The 19,461-nt window shown below is 37.0% G+C and overlaps 1 long non-coding RNA gene across 1 annotated transcript in view; it reads left to right on the forward strand.

Annotated features, from left to right (window-relative positions):
* Positions 1–19,461, forward strand: part of LOC140690858 (uncharacterized) — a 112,860-nt gene that overhangs the window by 12,390 nt on the left and 81,009 nt on the right. The gene's annotated exons all lie outside the window — the stretch shown is intronic.

The following is a 19,461-nucleotide window of genomic DNA, read 5'->3' on the forward strand; positions in this document are numbered from 1 at the left end:
TACATGAGCACACAGCAAGATGGTGACTACCTATACGCCAAGAGAAGCTTCAGAATGAATCCAAACTTGCCACCACCTTGATCTTGGATTTCCAGTGCCTAGAATTATGAAAAATAAATGTCTGTTGTTTAAGCCTCCCAGTCTGTGGAATTTTCTCATGGCAGCCATAGCAGACCAATACACATGCCCTAGCGTGACAGAGAGCATTTTAATCGACCCAGAAAATTCCCTTCATGCCTCTTTCCAGACTGTCCCTATTGCTCTTCTTTCCATTCTTGAGAAAAACCACTATTTTCATTTTTTATTTTACCTTGTATTTGTTTTGCCTGTGTAAGAAATTCATTTTTGTGAAATAACTCAGTATCTCATCTTCTGTGTTTCTTTTGCTCAGTATTATGTCTGTGAGATTCATCAATGTTGTTTTATGAAAAGTAGTCCATTCCTTTTCACTGTTCAGTAGGATTCCATTGCACGTATGTCACATTTTACCTGTTCTGATGGTGATAGATGTTTGAGGTGATTCCAGCTTTTGGCGATTGTGACTAGAGCTGTGGTGTACATGCTTGTGCAAGGCTTTCGGTGGACATAAATTTTTGAATTCCCTCAGATAATGCCTCAGAGTAGAATTGTGCATGTTTAACTTCATAAGAAACTGCCAAACCTTTTCCCGAAGTGGTTGTAACAATTTTATATTCCTACTAGGAATGTGTAAGGTCTGGTTGCTCTGCATCCTTGCCAACATTTGATATTTTTAGTCTTTTTAATTTTATCCATTTCAGTGGTTGTGTGGTGGTATCTCATTGGGATTTTAGCTTCTATTTCTCTAATGACTAATAATGTGAAACTTTTTGTGTGTGCTTATTGGCCATTTGTATATTTTCCTTTGTGAAGCGTCTGCTTTGTGTTTGCCAATTTTTTTTAATAATTTATGATTGTAGTAGTAGTTGTAGTGATAATTCATTTTATGTTCTGGGTATAAGTCCTTTATCAAAAATGTGATTTGTGGATTTTTTTCTGTAAGTCAATGGCTTGCCTATTCTTTTTCTTAATGTTGTCTTTTGATAAGCACAAGTTTTAAATCTTGATGAAATCTAACTTATCAAAATTTTCTTCCATGTTTATCATTTTATATGTTCTGCCTAAGAAATCTTTGCCCACTCTCAGATTATGAAAATATTCCCATATTTTTTGAAAGGCTTTATGGCTTTATTTTTATGTTTTGATTATGACCTGCCTTAAATATTAACATACTTGACATCACACTGTGTACATAGCTTTGTAATTTTTTTCCCCTTCTAGTTCATTAACTTTTTCACATGTCACTGAAAATACTTCATGAATAGTATCCAGGGCTGTGTAACTTTCTATGCTATGGATGTGCCATAATTTAACTGTTTCTTTATTTTTGGACATTTAGGTTTTCTATTTTTTTTCTGTTGTAAATAATATTTATGATAAAAATGCTGGGGCTTTTTTGTATATATATATGTGCACTTTGGATTGTTTCTTTTGGGTGCATTCCTGGAAGGGGAATTGCTGGGCCCAACAGTATGGAACACCTTTAAGACTCAATACACATCAGATCCCCAAATTGCTTTCCGGGAAAGAACGTGACAAGTTAAATTCCCTCTAGGAGCATATGAGAATAGCTATCCTATCATATTCTCTCACTGAGTACTAGTCCTCTGTAAATATTTCTTCCTGTGACGTGTTAAAGATGGTATTTCTCATAGTGTCAATTTGTATTTCTTTTATTATTAATGAGTTTGAACTTCTAAGTGAGATTTACTAAACTATTTTCCTCATTTCTGAATAGCCAGTTCCTATACCGGGCTCACTTGTCCATGACTTACCAGTAGGAGTCCTACTTTTATTTCCTGTTTGTTCCAGAAATTTGTATGTTAAAGGTATTCATCTCTTGTTTTATTTTATACTCATACTATTTCCAGTTTTTGCTTGTGATTTTTGCTTATGGTTTTTGATGTTAGTGGTGCTAGTCAAATTTTTGGTCTGTGCTATACAGATACTTTGAAATATATGAATTATAAAATTCCAGAGGCAAGGGGAAGGGAGTCGTGGTGAGCTAAGCATTATGACTTTCACTGGGATGGGAGAGTGAGGACTTTCATCTTTGACTTGCTCAGACATTACTGTGTATTCATAAGTAGGTCGCATGTTTATCCTCTGCCTGTTTCCCCATGTGTAAAATACAGATAATCCACATACTAAGAATGTGTGTGACTCCTGGATCACAGCATAGAATAATTAACTGCAATGCATTATGCCTCTAAGCTATTTTAGCTTACATCTTGTGTGCTAGCTAGAGGCCCACTTTCTTTTTATGTGTTTGTAGGAGATAAGAATGTAATAAAGATGCATATATCATTTCATTTTTATGATAAAAATGAATTTATTATATTTAATAAAAACAACTTCCTTAAAGAAAAGGTATGTCATGGAAAGCAGATTTAATTGCCATTGTATACAATATTCTAAGAAAACTGAGGAAGAAAGAAAAGTCTTAGTTAATGAAGAGGATGAGTTCTAAACACACCCTTTACTATCAGACACAGCTGTGTGTCTAAAACCTTACCACAGGCAGCTAATCCCCTTGGAAGTTAATACTAGAATTCACAAATAATTCTTATGGACTCAAAACATCTTACTTATATCAAATTGCCTCCTTTGGATTATGAAACTGTAGAATCATACAGTTGTAGACCTGGAAGATTTGAAGACTATCTGGCCTGGCTTTATTGTTGTGAGAACTGAGGCCTAAGGGATTTCACCATTTTTCCCAAAAACTAATATTTCCTAAAAACTAATGCTGGGGTCCAGGCCAGAAACTGAGGTCTCTTGCCTTCTACTCTGGAGATTTTTGATAGCTCTACATGGAGTAAAGGAAGTTAGTAAGCAAATTTTAAGAAGCACAACTGCCTCTAAATGAAAAACAGGACACTCCAAAATTTGTACTTTTTAGCATAAAATCCATTAGTCCAAGAGTGAACAGGCTTTCTTTTTCTAAAGCAATGACTTTATTATGTTTCTAATATAACAGGAAAGAAACCACCAAACTCTAGCATGTGGGGAATCGTGTGTTCAAAACAAGGTGCAAATTATGACTTTCAGAGAGTTTGTCATTTGCCTACGAGTAGATCCTGCTTTAACAAGACTTTCTATCAGATGTTGGAAGGTAAAACTTTTGGAGATATTTTCCATTTGCTACTTAAGAAAAAAAAATATATATATACATGCACATCTGAAAGTCTCTTTTAAATTTACTTCAAAGGAAAAATATCTGCTGGAAACACTCTTCAGCTTATTTATGAAAAATGAATTGTCATTTCATTTTAGAACAAGGCAAACAAAGCCATAAAAAGTATTGCTCAGAACTGTCAGAGAAGCATACAGCTTTTAAATCAGAAGGGATGCTCGCTGCCTCATTTTTTGCCAGTGCTTTGTTATGGCAAACTAAGTCAGTAGTTGAAATGATGAACTGAAAAAAAAAATTCTAGCGTTAGAATGATAAACATGCTCTCTACACTCTTGTTAACTGCTGCAGAGCATGACAAATGGAACCGATCCACTGACCTTTATGGAATAAACTCCTTTCTGTAGGCTGTGTAGAAAGCTTGTTGTTACCTAGATTTATTTTAAGTTAGATGCACTGTTGTTTAGACAAAATATAGTTCTACTAGTTATCAATAAAAAAGGACCTAACTTAAATGCTATGCTATTAATTTAGTTCCTTCCCCTGAAAACGTGTTTCATCCACACGTAAGTATCCATATAGACATACTGGAAGATAAGGGAATGTGAAGTTTTTTGAGACTCTTTCTGCAAATTAATCCGGAAGTAAGATATTAATTACAGGATTTTTAAAGTACAGTCAATAGATTTTACTCACTGGGCTAGCTTAGCAGGTTGCCTTTTTTTCCCATCACTTTTCTACAGAACGTTGAAATATTCTACTTAGATTGTCATAAAATAAACTATACTGCCAATACTGGCAGTTACCATTTATATTTTATTGAATTAAGTGTCTATTGTTTGTTTTTTGAACACTTGGGCCAATGTCTGTGCAGCTGATATAAATGAGGTGGTGTCGGCTTTTTATTGTGAGCCCATGTCAGAGGTTAATAAGTTTGGCTTTGGCCAGAGAGTACCTATGAGTTCCTTGGCAGTTTGAAAATGTGAGTGACTGAGTGCTTGGCACCTTGATTCAATTTCTGGCACCTGGTCCAAAGCTTAACGACCTAATGTAGAAACACTAGGCAAAGATAAAACTGAGTGTTTTCATTTTGTCCCATTTTTCTTAATGAAAATGGAAATAGAGATGTTGTTAAACAAATTTACCAAACAGTTCTTTTTCGGGAGTTAATTCAGCAGTAAACCTATTATAGTTTCCCCTTTCTAGGTCAAGAGAGAAATATTCTAACAGCGCTGAGGAGATTTTGATGTAGGTATCATAACTCCCAAAAAAGAATTATAAAATCAGAAATATGATTTCTTAAATAATGCTTAGAGTGAAGAAATGGACTCTAACATTCTAGTGCATTGACAATGTAGCTTTGACGTTAACTTGACTTGTGTCTCAGTTCAGTAGAGTAGATGCCACAGAATTACTTTTTGGCCATATGCTTTATGATGCTTAAAGAAAAGAATGATTTACACTGTATCAAGAGCAGCATCACGGTCTCACTGACACAAAGCTGTAAAGTAGTATGAGGACACATGTGTTCTACAGGGGTAAAGATGGTCCCTGACAAATATTGAAACAATGTGACCGCTCCATGGAAATTTGTAAGTTTTGCCCCTGAACAGGGCTTCTTGTTAAATCAGGAAAGTCAAAATTTTCCAATATAAGACTGTTTAAGATTTTAACTGAAATTCCAGCAAGAAATAGAAACAAAAACAGGATGACAGCGATCATTCAGTGTGGTGACTATCACCCGATTTCCTGATGACTATGTCTATTTATGTTAACTTTTGATTTGCACTCCTAGAAATTCAGCAACCAGGAAAGACCACTCCATTGGAACCAACTCTTAATTATTTCCAGAACATTAATCAGAGACCAAGTCAGCATTTATTCATAGCAAACTATTATTTGATATTTTCTACAGGTTTGTTTGTTTTTGTTTGTTTGTTTGTTTGTTTTTTAGCTTTTGAATCATGTAAGTAAGATAAATGAAATCTTTATTTGGGATAGAAAGGATGACGTATTAATCAGCATCTTGTTTGTTCTGTAGTAATTTCCTTCCTTCAGTCCTTGGTATTTTAGGTCACGCTGGTATGTGTATAGAAAAGTCAGATCCTCAGCAACTCTGCTAAAAATCGATCAACAATAAACAATTTAGTTTGTTCATGTATTAATTGTTCAATTTCAGACTAATATCTTATTTAACCAAGATTATTATCCTTAATGGATTTGACACTGAGCAATTTGTTTAACCCTTTTAAGCCTTAGTATTTTATCAGAATTTAAAAAATGATCAGATGGGAACAGAAATATATTCTGCTTCACAAAGTAGTGGGTAGTGGAAGTTAACATCCATAAATTGCTCAACCCAAGGCTGGCACATAGTAAGTGCTCAATAAATGAGCTATGTTAGTATTATTGATGATATATTAAAACTGTTAAGATATGTACATCTGTGTGTGAGTGTGCATGTGAGTGTGTGTGTTTTGTCTGTAAAAATATGTTTATTTATTTTTCAATAGGCTTGGTGATTCAAAATAAAACCTTTTGGAATTTCTAAAAACACTTAAGAGCAGACTTTTTCATGCAACAAACACAAACATTGGCTTTAGAACCAAAGTGGTATGGAAGCATATTATAAATATTTATGGTGGTTTATTTGAAAATAATATATTATGTATGAGAATTTTGATAGAAGAAGTAGAGGGTCTTGATCTGAAACATGTGAATAGAAGTGAATTAAAGCAACCAGAACATACGATTCCTCACTTGTTCTATTTGTTATGGGTTATTAATATGAAAACCTTTGAAAGAGACTTTCTTCTCTATCAGAAGATACATGTAGATATTACATTTGATTAAAATAATTCTCTTTCTGGTAATGATTCTTTTCCATTATCTCATTAATAAGGTCTTTAAAATATATTTACTCTTTCATTTCTAGCCTAACATGATAAACACTATTATGAGAGTATTTTCCCATTTTGGTATGTTTCATAATTTTTATACTTTACATATCTCAAAGATGGCCTGACATTAAAATTGCACTTACATTACAAGAAAAAAATTCTTATTTCATCAGCAAGACCTGCAGATGCTGGCTTGACAGTTCCCAAAGCCTTGTCCCTTGATGGAGTCATAATCAAGGACCTCACCCAGTGTCAGTCAGATATTAAGACATTCACCAAGGAGTTCCTGGGCTAAAGAAGCATTTTTAGGACAAAATAAGCTATGTTTTTAAGTTATTCCTGGTCACACATAAGGAGATCAGAAACAAGAAGACAGATGCTCAGGTGGTTCCTGGCTCTTTCTGGCTTCCATCTCTGTGAGGTTCATTCATTTAATTTTCAACAATGCTTGGCCTGTTTATTATTTTCTGAGAGCTTGAGGTCCAGTGGTGGGAAAAGAACAGACCCTCACCTTGCACTTGTGGAATGTAGAGAACCTAGGGAGAAGTCTAACGGTAATACAAACAGATTGTATGAATGGGTGTGAAATTGCAAGTTTGAAAAGAGCTACGTGGGAGAGAGTCTCAGTATAAGTCATTCAGAAGAGGGAGACCCACCTGGCCAGGGAGGTCAGGGACGCTTTCCTGCAGAGGAGCTGCTTGAGCTGAAGTCTGAAAGGATGAGGTGGAATTCCTAGATGAAAGGCCCCTTGACTAGACAGAATCTAGTGAGTGCAGAGGGCTTCAAGAAGGACAAAATGGCCAGAACGGATTGCTGAGGGCAGTGTGGAGCTAGCAAGGCTAGAGAAGTGGGCGGGAGCCAGAGAAATATGTGCTTTGGAGACTGTCATAAGGAGTTTCTCCTTTATCCCGAAAGCAGTGAGAAGCCTTAAAAGGGTTCTGACCATTGATATGACATGATCAGAGTTGCATTTGGAAACAATGTCCACTTTGGTTGCCTTGAGAACAGGTTACTACAAGGGACAAAAGTTGTTCAGAAGATTTTCATTAGGAGGCTGCTTCTAAATCCAAACAAACAACGGGAGTGGCTTGGACCAGCATTGTGGTGGAGATGGAGAGAAATGGCCAGACAAGAAGAATTGGAGGGTGACGGAAGGGTTACCGGGGTTGGGACCTAGCTTTCTGAGCTGGGAGACTGGAGGAATGGGCGTGCCATTTGCTGAACTCGGAAGCAATAACAGATGGAAGATCTGGTTTTCAGGAAACCAGTTTTTCATGAGTTTTTGTTTCCGATACGTTGAGTTTGAAGTTCGTCTGAGGGCCCGGAGAGGAGCTACCAAGTAAGCTTTTAGGTATTTAAGTCTATCCATGGCTTCCCCCACTTAGGGCTACCACTGTGTCCAGCCTCCTGGGAATCATTTTAATTTCCCTAATAAACTGTTAGCAGGAACCTCCCTTGGATTTACATTCTGGAGCTGCATTCTCTGACCCTGACTTGCACTAAATTTCCTCCTTGAAGTTCCATTGGCCCCTTTGAGTCCTGTTGTAACAAGACTCTCTGCTCCTCCCCACATGGAGCTGTCTTGAGCTTCAGCCCAGTGGTGGAGTTCCTTCTCTACTCGTCCCTGAGCTAACAGTGGAGATGACCCCTGGAAGTCATCATAGTCTCACCTCTGGCCGATTTCTTTCCATCTTGTCCAGCCTGTCTTGTTTCGTGTATCCTTTAATTACTTATTGTGGACATAGACAATTTTACTACTTTTGTCTTTTAATTCTCATGTTAGTTTTTTTTTTTTTTTGGTAGTGGGAGGTAATTAGGTTTACTCATTTATTTTTAGAAGAGGTACTGGAGATTGAACCCAGGACCTTTTGTATGCTAAGCATACACTCTACCACTTGAGCTACACCCTCCCTCTCCCCATTAGTTTTATTTGTGGTTGATCTACTACTACTACTGTAGGTGTGCTTTTACAAATGAGATTTTTACTTTCATAGTATTTATATTTCTAGTGTGGTTCCTTCTTTTCTTCTTATAGAAGTCCCTTTAACAGTTCTTGTAAAGACAGTTTAGTGGTCCTGAACTCTTTTAGTTTTGATTGTCCATAAAACTCTTTATCTCTCCTTTAAATCTGAATGATAATTTATCAGGTAGAATATTCTTGGCTGTAGCTTTCTTCCTCCATCACTTTGAAAACATTGTGCCACCCCCTTCTGGCCTGCAAAGTTTCTGCTGAAAAGTCAGATGATAGTCTTATGGGAGTTTCCTTGTAAATGTAACTAGTTCCTTTTCTCTTGCTGCTTTTATGACTTTCTCTTCATCTCTAATTTTTGCCATTTTAATTACAATGTGTCTTGGTGTGGACCTATTTGGATTCATCTTGTTTGGGACTCTGTGCTTTCTGGACCTGGATGTCTGTTTCCTGTCTCAGGAAACTTTTTCTCAATTATCACTTCAAATAAGTTCTCTGTCCCTTTCTGTCTTATCTCCTTCTGAAATCCTTATAATGCAATTTTAGTATGCTTGAGGTTGTCTCAGATTTCTCTTAAACCTTCCTCATTTAAAAAAAATTTTTAACTTGTTTTATTTATTTATTTTTATTTTAAATATCATATTTTTTAAATTGAAGTATAGTTGATGTACAATATTATATGTTACAGGTATACAGTATAATGAGTCACAACTTTTAAATGTTATACTCCATTTATAGTTATTATAAAATATGGGCTGTATTTCCTGTGTTGTACAATACATCCTTGTAGCTTATTTTATACCTGATTGTTTGTACCTCTTAATCCTCCCACCTCCATCTTGCTCCTCTCCCTTCCAACTCCCCACTAGTACCACTAGTTCCTTTTCTATATCTGTGAGTCTGTTTCTTTTCTTATATTAACTAGTTAGTTGTATTTTTTTAGATTCCACATATAGGTAATATCTTACAGTATTTGTCTTTTTCTGTCTGACTTATTTCACTTAGCATAATGCCCTCCAACTCCATTTATACTGTACACCAGAAACTAATACTTTTTTTTTTTTTTTTTTTTTACCTTTTGACACTCCCTTCTGGCCTGTAGAGTTTCTGCTGAAAAAACAGCTGATAACCTTATGGGAGTTCCCTTGTATGTTTTTTGTTGCTTTTTTCTTGCTAATTTTAGTATTTTCTCCTATCCTTAATTTGTGTCAGTTTGATTACTGTGTGCCTTGGTGTGTTCCTCTTTGGGTTGATCCTGTGTGGAACTCTGCACTTCCTGGACGTGGGTGACTGTTTCCTTTCCCACATCTGCAGTAGTTTCCACTAATCTGTCTTCTGGTTCATTGATCCATTCTCTGCCTCATTTAGTCTATTCTTGGTTTCTTCTAGTATATTATTCATTTCAGTGATTTTATTCTTCAACTCTGTTTGGGTATTCTTTATATTTTCCAACTCTTTGCTAAATACTTCACTCTGTGCATCTATACTCCTCTTGAGTTCTCTGAACATCTTTGTCATCATTACTTCAAACTCTTTCTCAGATAAATTGCTTATCTCTTCATCACTTAGTTCTTCTTCTGGGATTTTTATCTTGTGCCTTGACCTGAGCACACCCCTCCTACCATCCTGCTGTGGTTCCCTCTTTATGTTTCCAGTTGAAGACAATCTTCTTTGCTAGGTTCCAGTCTTTTTTTGATGGTTGTCTAGCAGTCAGTTGTGGTTTCATTGTAGTCATGAGGAGAGGTGAGCTTGTGCTCCTACCACTCTGCCATCTTGACAGGAAAAAAAAACTCTCCTCATTTTTTAAAAATTCTTTTTCCTTCTTTCCTTCCTTCCTTCCTTCCTTCCTTCTTTCTTTCTTTCTTTCTTTCTTTCTTTCTTCCTTTCTTCCTTTCTTCCTTTCTTCCTTTCTTCCTTTCTTCCTTTCTTCCTTTCTTTCTTTCTTTCTTTCTTTCTTTCTTTCTTTCTTTCTTTCTTTCTTTCTTTCCTTTCTCCCTTTCTTCCTTTCCTTCCTTCCTTCCTTCCTTCCTTTCTTTCTTTCTTCTTTCCTTTCTCCCTTTCTCCCTTTCTTCCTTTCCTTCCTTCCTTCCTTCCTTCTTTCCTTCCTTCCTTCCTTCCTTCCTTCTTTCTTTGTTTCTTTCTTTGTTTCTTTCTTTCTTTCTTTCTTTCTTTCTTTCTTTCTTTCTTTCTTTCTTTCTTTCTTTCCTTCCTTCCTTCCTTCCTTCCTTCCTTCCTTCCTTCTTCCTTCCTTCCTTCCTTCCTTCCTTCCTTCCTTTCTTTCTTTCTTTCTTTCTTTCTTTCTTTCTTTCTTTCTTTCTTTCTTTCTTTCTTTCCTTTTTCTATTCAGCTTGGGTAATTTCCACTACTCTGTCTTGCAACCTGCTGATCCATTTCTCTGTATCATCTAATCTACTGTTGATTACGTCTAGTATATTTTTCATTTTAGTTATTGCGTTCTTCAGCTCTGTTTGGTTCTTCTTTATATTTTCTAACTTTTTATATCTTTTCCTGAGTTTGTTGGACATTTTAATGATCATTACCTTGAACTCTTTATCAGATAGATTGCTTATCACCACTTCACTTAGTTCTTGTGAGGTTTTGTCTTGTTCCTTCATTTGGAACATAGTCCTCTCACTGTGCTTAATTCTCTGTGCCTATTTCTGTGAATTTGGTAGGTCATTTCCTGAACTTGGAGAAATGGCCTTACGTAGGATATGTTCACCAGCGCTCTATGCTCTAGGGGTGCTTCCTTATGTGGGTGTGTAGGCCCTTTTGTTGCGGTGGGCCAAGTACCGTGGGTGAGCTGATTAAGTGAGGCTGGCTCTGCCTGATTGGCTGCCAGGCCCAGCCTTGTGCAGGGGGTGCCATTTGCTGGTGGGTGGTGCTGGGCGCTCATGCAGCTGGCTGCTCAGTCTGGGGCGGGAGGCGGGGGGTCCAAGGACTGATGTGGCCTGTTGGTGGGCAGGTAGGCCCTTGGGCACTAATAGGCTGGAGAGAACACTCCAAGTCGTGTTTGTCAGCAGCAGTGTCTTCATCGCAGAAAAGCTCCCCCAAAATGGCAGCCACCAGCGTCTGTGTTCCCGGGGAGTGCCATTGCCTCCTGCCTCTCTGGGAGGCTCTGCATGATCAGCAAGTGTGTGTGACCCAGGCTCCTTTCAAATCACTGCCTCTGCTGTGGGTCTTGGAGTATTCCCTTTAAGAGTGGGATCTCTGTTTCCTGCGGCCCTCTGGCTGTCACACGTATAAGCCCCACTGGCCTTCAAAGCCAGCCTTCGGGGGGTTCATCTTCCCCATTCAGGACCCCTGCTTGCAGAGTCAAGTCTGGGACTTGGACCTCTCACTCCTTTGGGAAAACCCCTGCAAGGGTGATTACCCTTTACTTTGTGAGTTGTCCCTCTGGGAGTGTGGGTCTTGATTATACCGTGTCTCTGCCCCTCCTACCTGTCCTGTTGTAGTTCATCCTTTATATCTTTAGTTGTGGAAAATATTTTCTGCTGGTCTTCAGGTCACACTCATAGATAGTTGCTCTTTAAATAGTTACATTTTTGATACGCTTGTACATTTTGATACGCTTGTGGGAGGAGGTGAGCTCAGGGTCTTATTTTTCCATCTTGGCCACACCCCCTATAACTTCAACTTTAGAAATTTTAGAGCAGAAAAATACTTGACAAAAACAATACGAATTGCAGAGCATTTATTTATAAAAGAGCAGGATCATTTGTAGCATGTAAGTATCTATTTTTAACAATTGATTCATTCATCTATTTACTGATCCATTTATTTGGCAAATACTTCCTTCTCATGGATTAATTGGATGGAAGAATCCCTTCTACATCTTTCACTTAGGTGTTGACCAAGGAAATCTCTGTTGTCCAATTAACACGGAGAAAATAAATGGTTCAGATGCTCCTGGCAGCAATAGAGTTAATTAACTTTGACCCGATTTTTTAAAAACTTAATTCTAAAAAAAAAAAAAAAGCCCTTATTTGCTTGCTAGAAACACTTTACTGTTTTAGTTCTCAACATCCCACTCCTGGTACATTAAAAATGCTGACTGAAATGTTTAAAAACCTGTAAGCTTCATTCACAATTCTGTGTGAATCTACCCTGTCATAAGGTTTTTATTTTTATCTGCCTTAAGTTTAGGCTGCAGAGATAAATTGGCTCACTGGGCTATCTATTAATTATCATTGATGTAAGTGTCTATGACATATAATTTAACTTATCTGCATTTTATCTCAAATATATCTGCAATAATAAAATGAGATATTTCTCAGTGTTTTCCACATATCACCCTGAGATTGATATAAGGAAGGAGGAGCATGATTTTCTGTTTGATAATTGAAGAAACTGAGTCACAGAGCAATGAAATATCTACCAAAGATCATCCAAGGTCTGTGGCTGCAGAAACGAATAAATTCTCTGGTAGGAAATAAAATGGTGCAAGTGGGTACAGTTACCTCCAGTCAACCTCCATCAACTCTTCCCTCATGATTTTATGATACTTTTCTCTCATTTTGCGTTTCCTTCACACATGAAAAATCATGGTCATTCTCATATTGTTTACTTTTGTTCAAATTTTGTTTATATGTCTTCAAAATTATTTTTCATTTACGGGTAGTTAGTTTTGATCATAGGTTGTGGCTATTAGAAAGCAAGGACCATGAATTTTATTTATTCTTTTTATCACCTTTGTGCATAGAATACAGAGAAAAGCTTGTAATGGGGGGGAGGGGGGAGGGTCAGTGGAAGTTTAGTCAACTGTGAGTCTGTATTTTCCATCTTGTATTGTTTTGAGTAAAAATTTCCTAGCAAAACTCTGCTGATTGATGGTTACTGAAATAACCCAAGATCAAAGGAGGTCTCCTTGAGCCTTACACCCTCCATGTCTGTGGGCAGATACTGTGAAGAGAAGAAAAAAAATTTTTTTAACCTGTTATGTAAGGGGTTAGTCAGTGTGTCAGAACTTAATGCTGGTCTTCTGACTTCAAATTACACGCTTTGTCTACCTGTTTTTTAGCTCCTTAAAAGGCGTAGAACAGGCATTTTGGATACTGGGTCAAATTCATTCCACCTATAGGAATGTATATTGTGTATAGAAGATTACTTAGCATTAAAATCAAGCAGGTACTTCTCACCCAACTAAAATGCTTTTACTTTAGTCCATAAACTTAAGATAATTGAATGTTGAGGCACTACAATTATAACTGAAAAAAACAGTTCAAAACTTTGATTTAAAAATATTCTGGTCATTGTGGAAATTTTCTGTTTTTATTTCTGCACGTAAGGTTTTCAGTTTATGTTCCAGTTTATGAGCAGCCAGTTGTCGAAATGTTAGTCCCCAGTCAAGGTCAAACATCTCACACAAAGAATAGCATTTCTCTAAAGTGCAGTACTCCTGTGCACATGGAGTGGAAATTTCATGAGCAGAACTCATTTGATCTGATCCTATCATACTCACAAAACTCAGGCTCATTTTGATGTGACAGCAATGATGTTCTATAACAAGTATGGAGCCACCTGTGATATGGTTCTTTAGAACTACTTCATTTGGCCCCTCACAGTGGCTCTGTTAGTTTGGCAGAAGAGTCATCATCATTATTAACCCACTTGAAACTGGGGATCTCAAAGCCAATGTCAAATGAGTTATTGTCCAAGACACAAGGTGGTATGTAGTGGGGGGGCATTTAGTTAAGTGCTTATCATGGATTAGAATGAACAGTGGGCATTAGATTTTTATAACATTATATGAGATGAAGTATATGAATTAAGAACATGGGTTCTGGGTTCAAGTCTGCATTTTTTCTCATTAATTCTATGACTTTGGGAAAATAGAAACTTTTTCAGTATCATCCTAAAAATGGAGAAAATAATATCACCCACTTCCTAGAAAATTAAATGAGTTATGTACAGAATACATAAAGAACCCCTACAAATCAATAATAAAAAGATTAATAACCCAATTAAAAATGCACAAAAACCTTGAATAGACACTTCACAAAAGAGAGTATACAAATGACTAGTAAGTACATGAAAAAATTCTCAACATAATTTTTCATTAGGGAAATATAAATTAAAACCACAATGAGATTGCATGACACATCTACCTGAATGACTAAAATGAAAAAGACCTCAATACCAAGTATTAGACAAGGATATGAAGTAACTGGAATTGCCACACATTGGTTGTAGGTGTATAAACTGATAGAACAGCTGTAGAAATACACAAGGTCATGGACAAGGATGTTCATAGTAGTTATATTCACAAGAGAAAGAAAACTGGGAGCAGTCCTATGGTCTACGCCAAGGTAATAAATAAATAAGTGTATATCCATACAATGTAACGCAGCACTGCAATAAAAAGAATGAACTCCAGCTATGCACAACAGCATGAATGAATTTCATAGACATATGATGAGCAAGAGAAGCCAGATATAAAGTGTGCATACATACTCTATAACTGTATTTATATGATGTCCCAAAACAGGCAGAGGAGTCTGCTGTCTGAGAAAGACATGGGGGAATTTTCTGTGTGTTGAAAATGTTCTAAATCTTAATCTAGGTGGTATTACACAGATGTATATGAATATAAAGAATTGTCAATCTGTATATTTATGATTTGTGTACTTTATGTTACAGCTCAATTTAAAAATAACCTATCTTCAACACTATTATATATAAAGTAGATAAACAACAAGGACCTACTTTAGCACAGGGAACTATAGTCAATATCTTGTAATATCCCGTAATGGAAAAGAATCTGAAAAAGAATATATATATGTATATATAAAACTGAATCACTTTGCTGTACATCTGAAACTAGCACAACATTGTAAACTAACTATAATTCATTTAAAAGTGGTTAAAAATTTTTTTAATGTAAAAAAGAAAAAATATCTTCATGCCTAAGTATTTACCATAAAAAGATTTATACATAAATATTCATAGCAGCTTTAGTCATAAAACCCCAAACTGGAAATTAACCCACATGCAAATCAGCATTTGAATGGCTAAACAAACTATGTTACATCTGTACAATGGATTATTACTTAGCAATGAAAAGAACTAAATAATTGATAAATGCAACGACATGGATGAATCTCAAAAGCATGTTGAGTGAAAGAAGCCAGACATGAGAGACTGCATACTATATGATTCCATTTATATAAAATCCCAGAAAATGAAAAGTAGTTAATAGCAACAGAAAGCAGATTAGTGGTTGGTCAACTGGGGTCCAGGGTAGAGGGAGGGATGGTGAAAAAGGACATTGAAAGCCTGCAGGGTGAAACAATGTTCTGAATTTTGATTGTGTCACTGGTTTCCCAGGTGAATACACATGTCAAATGCATCAAATTGTATCCTCTGAAGGGATGTAGGTCCATAAGTCATATCTTAATAGAGTTGGTGAAAAATAATATTTATCAAATTAACAATACGCAGTGACGAAAAGGTCTGGAGGGCACTAACTGAGTGAACTTCAGTTTCCCTCCTAGGATCCCAGGCCCCAAATCAAATTAAAGCTCACCTAAACAGGAAGTGTGTAAGGGGTAGGGGGTCCCACCCACTTTGCTTCATGGAGGCAAATGGTGGCCACAAATGGGGAGTGGAGTTTAAAGAATTGTTAACTACATAATTGAAAAAGTCAAAAGACAACAATAAGGTATCAGAGAGGTAATAATTACAGGATGCAATCATCACCCCTAGTTTTGGGGAAAACAGATGAGAGAAGTTAGAATTATTGAAACTTGGAAACTCAAAGGATGGTCCTGGCGGCTGGGACCCAGACCCTGAGTAGGTTGCCTAGGCTGGCTGGTGCTGGTGTTTCTGAGGCTAGTTTTACAAATGTCACAGAAACTGCACACTGGATTCAGCTGCTGCTACAGGAGGAGCCTACTAATGTTGGGGTGAAGAGACAGTTCTAGGATGATGCTTTGAAGAACAGGAAGCAAACAGGAGAAAGCACATCCTTTCCCTCTCCACTGACCTTGCAGTCTCCCTCTAGTGCCCCTCGTTGGCATTGCCTCACAGTGAGCAGCTGCAAAAACCAAAATGTTGGTTGGCAGAGTCCAAGCTTTGGCATCATAGAGCGTGATAAAGAAAGGGGTGGGGGGACAGTGAAGTTGAGATTGGGCCTCGAACAATTTTGTATTTAACTCTTGGCTTTGCTCCTCACTTGTTGTGTGACCTTGGGCAAGTTTCTTAACCTCTCTGGGCCTCAGCCCCACATCAGTAAAATGAAGATAATATTCCCTTATAAACTTGTGGTAGTGAACCTTCAATAAGTGGACTCTAATATTTAATTTTTCTGTTTTTGTAGCATGAGTTCCTCCTTCCCTCACTCCTGTGAATCACTCCCAGTATCATGGCCCAGTGACCTGGTCCTTGGGATGGCTCTGCTCAGCTCTGTGCTCTCCAGTCCCTCATGAAAAGCCTCCTAATGGTTAGAAATTCTGATAACTAAGGTGTGGCAGAGTTGGACTGCAGTCCGTGGTGTATCATTTGGATTTCAGTCCTGGGGGGAAGAAGTTAAGCAGCCAGCTTATCCTCCATTTCTCTCCTGTAACCAGGAGGACACTCTTGGGAGACAAAGAAGGCAAGCAACCCAACGTAATCTCCTTATAAACATGCTGATGATCAGCCTTCTGGTAAATAAACTAATGAGACTGACTCTCAGGAGAGTCCCCATCTCTGGAATGCTTTTAGCAGAAACGACCCTGAATTAGTCTTGCTTATGGAAAACTAATTTTGAGTCTATGGATTTATGAATCATGGCTCCCTGGAGGTTCCATTTAAGTCATATAATGATCTGGGTATAAAACGGAGATGATTCATCACTGAAAGTGTCCCTGTGTGTGAAGTCATCCACACATCTCTTTGGAGACCCCATAATTGCTCTGGGCCAGGGACTACCTATCTAATGCAGGAAGAAGGGAACTGGGAAGCTACACTCCAGGTACTGGACCCCTCCCTGCTTCACCGCCACCTCTTAATTACAGGAATCCTTAAAATGATTGGTGAAGCTTGACACTAAACTCACACTGAACCAGCAAGCTGTTGACATGGTCTGATCATACTTTTTCAGTCAATGAAGTATTACTGAGCCCTAAAAACAAGGGGTTAGAGGCTTTTAATGATGTGTATCAGACATACTGAATTTTTAATTCACTAATAACATTCATATTCTAGAATCTAACTCATATGTGTTTCTGGCTGTTGTAACTTTCTGCTCTCTAAAAGAGTAAAGGTAAAATGAGCACTAAACTATCTTTAGAAAACAGGGGTTCGGGCTCTCACTCTGCCACAAATGGACTGTGTGACTTTGGGTAGAGCCCTCAACCTCTCTGAATCTCCATTTCCGTAACTGCGCAATGAGGGCTGATCATACTGCCTCCCCCATGGGGTTGCCATGAGAATCAAATGGAAGATGTAGAAAAATGCTAAATAAACTGCACAAAATACGAAGTTGTATTTCTACTAGAGGAGTTATCTTTTCTGTGTGTCTACAGCTTCATTCAAATACAATATTTCTATATTTAAAGAAGCAACCTTTCCACCTCTTCCAGTGTTTTTGCTAATATTTGCCTAAATATGAAGCAAACAATCTGCATTCTCTTACTGGTAATAATACTTACAGATCTGTTAACAGATCTGTTAACAATTCATCTGCTTTTAAAAAAGTAGTTTATTGAAGTGTATTTTACATGAATTGAAACACAGACATCCTAAGTATATAGTTCAATCAGTTTTGACTAATGTATACACCTGTGTAACCCATCCTTCTATCAAGATTTAGAACATTTCTAATACCCCAGAAAGATCCTGTGTGCCCCTTTCTAGTCCATCACACCCTTCAGAAACAATCATTTTTCTGATTTCTACTGCTGCATATTAGTTTTGCCTGTTTAGAACTTCATATTTTCTTGTGTTTGGCTTCTTTTATTTTCAGGATAATGTTTTCGAAATTTAGCCATATTGTGGATATAAGGAACACATTCTTTTATTTTTTTCTGTATAGGATTCCACTGTATGAATATACTACAGTGTATTAATCCACGCTCCTATTAATGGCCATTTGGGTTGTTTCTAGTTCTTAACTCTTAAGAATAGGCTAAAGACAGCCTTGTACAAGACTTTGTATAGACAAATATCTTTCTATCTTTTGGGTAATTACCTAGAAGTGGAATTACTGAGTCAATATATGCATGTTCAACTTTTTAAGAAACTGCCAAATGGTTTCTTAAAGTATGTGAGAATTCCAGTTTTTCCATTTCCTTGCTAACATTTGGTGGTGTCAGAGTTTTTTCATTATAGCCATGGGTGTGTCATGGTACCTCTGGTTCTTTTTTCCAAGTTTCCCTGGATTCTTAAACTGTATCTGTGGAACCCCCTTGGGGTTCATGCAGTTATACGCAAAAATATTTGCCTGCTTATATTTTCATGAGGTTAGAAACTACATCAATTTCAGCTTCTTAAAGTAACCCCTCACTCCCTCAAATGATAACAGTTATACAAGCAGTAGTCTCTGAAGATGGAATTTTTGGTCAGTCTGATAGGGTAGGCCATAATTAAGTAGCAGCAATCAATTATTTATATTCTTACACCTTAAAGATTTTGTTTTACTGTAACATGCAGTTGAACATAACACAAATTCTTACTAGCTCTTGATGTCTTAAGATACCATTTGGCCCAGATTTCTAAAATGTCCTCGTGTATCATCCATAGTCCTTTCTATAATGAAAATCATGTCCTCTGGCTCTGTGCTATTTATTAGGAAAGGAAATTTGCATTCCTGATTTGATTAAGGAAAAATCAGCCATGGAGACTTTCATAAGGAATGTTTTGTGGTCTACCTGAAACTTGAGCAAAGAAAATGGGTAGGGATAATTGCCACAGACGTTCAACGTGCCCTGTAAGGCCCAATTTATTATTGTGATTAGCCTCATCAATGTAGTCTTTGAGGAATTTGCTTCCTAGATTGTTGTTTATTTTCATATGCATAATTTAGCAAAAGTTTTCAAAGCACCGTTTGTGTGTGTGTAACTTAAAAAGGCAGTGAGCTTCAGAAGAGAGAAAGTTTCCTTTTTGCAACCTCCTCACATTCAGTTTTAGAATTCACACTGAATGAATTCAAGGATTAAAGAAAGAATTGAGAAATGTTTGCTCATTCTATGGATGTCCTGTTTATGCCCATTTCATAGTGTGCCATTAATTTTAATGGTCATTTCCAGAATAATAATAAGAGAGCCAGCTTCTAGCATTTATCTTTGTAAATGCCTTTTGTTAGGCGTTTGGGTTTGACTAAAAGTAACATAGAATTATGAATTGACCAATCTACACTGCATTCTATTCATTGCTTAAGTATTAAAATAATGAATAAGATA

This window comes from Vicugna pacos, chromosome 1 (assembly GCF_048564905.1).
Source record: "Vicugna pacos chromosome 1, VicPac4, whole genome shotgun sequence".
Lineage (NCBI taxonomy): Eukaryota > Metazoa > Chordata > Mammalia > Artiodactyla > Camelidae > Vicugna > Vicugna pacos.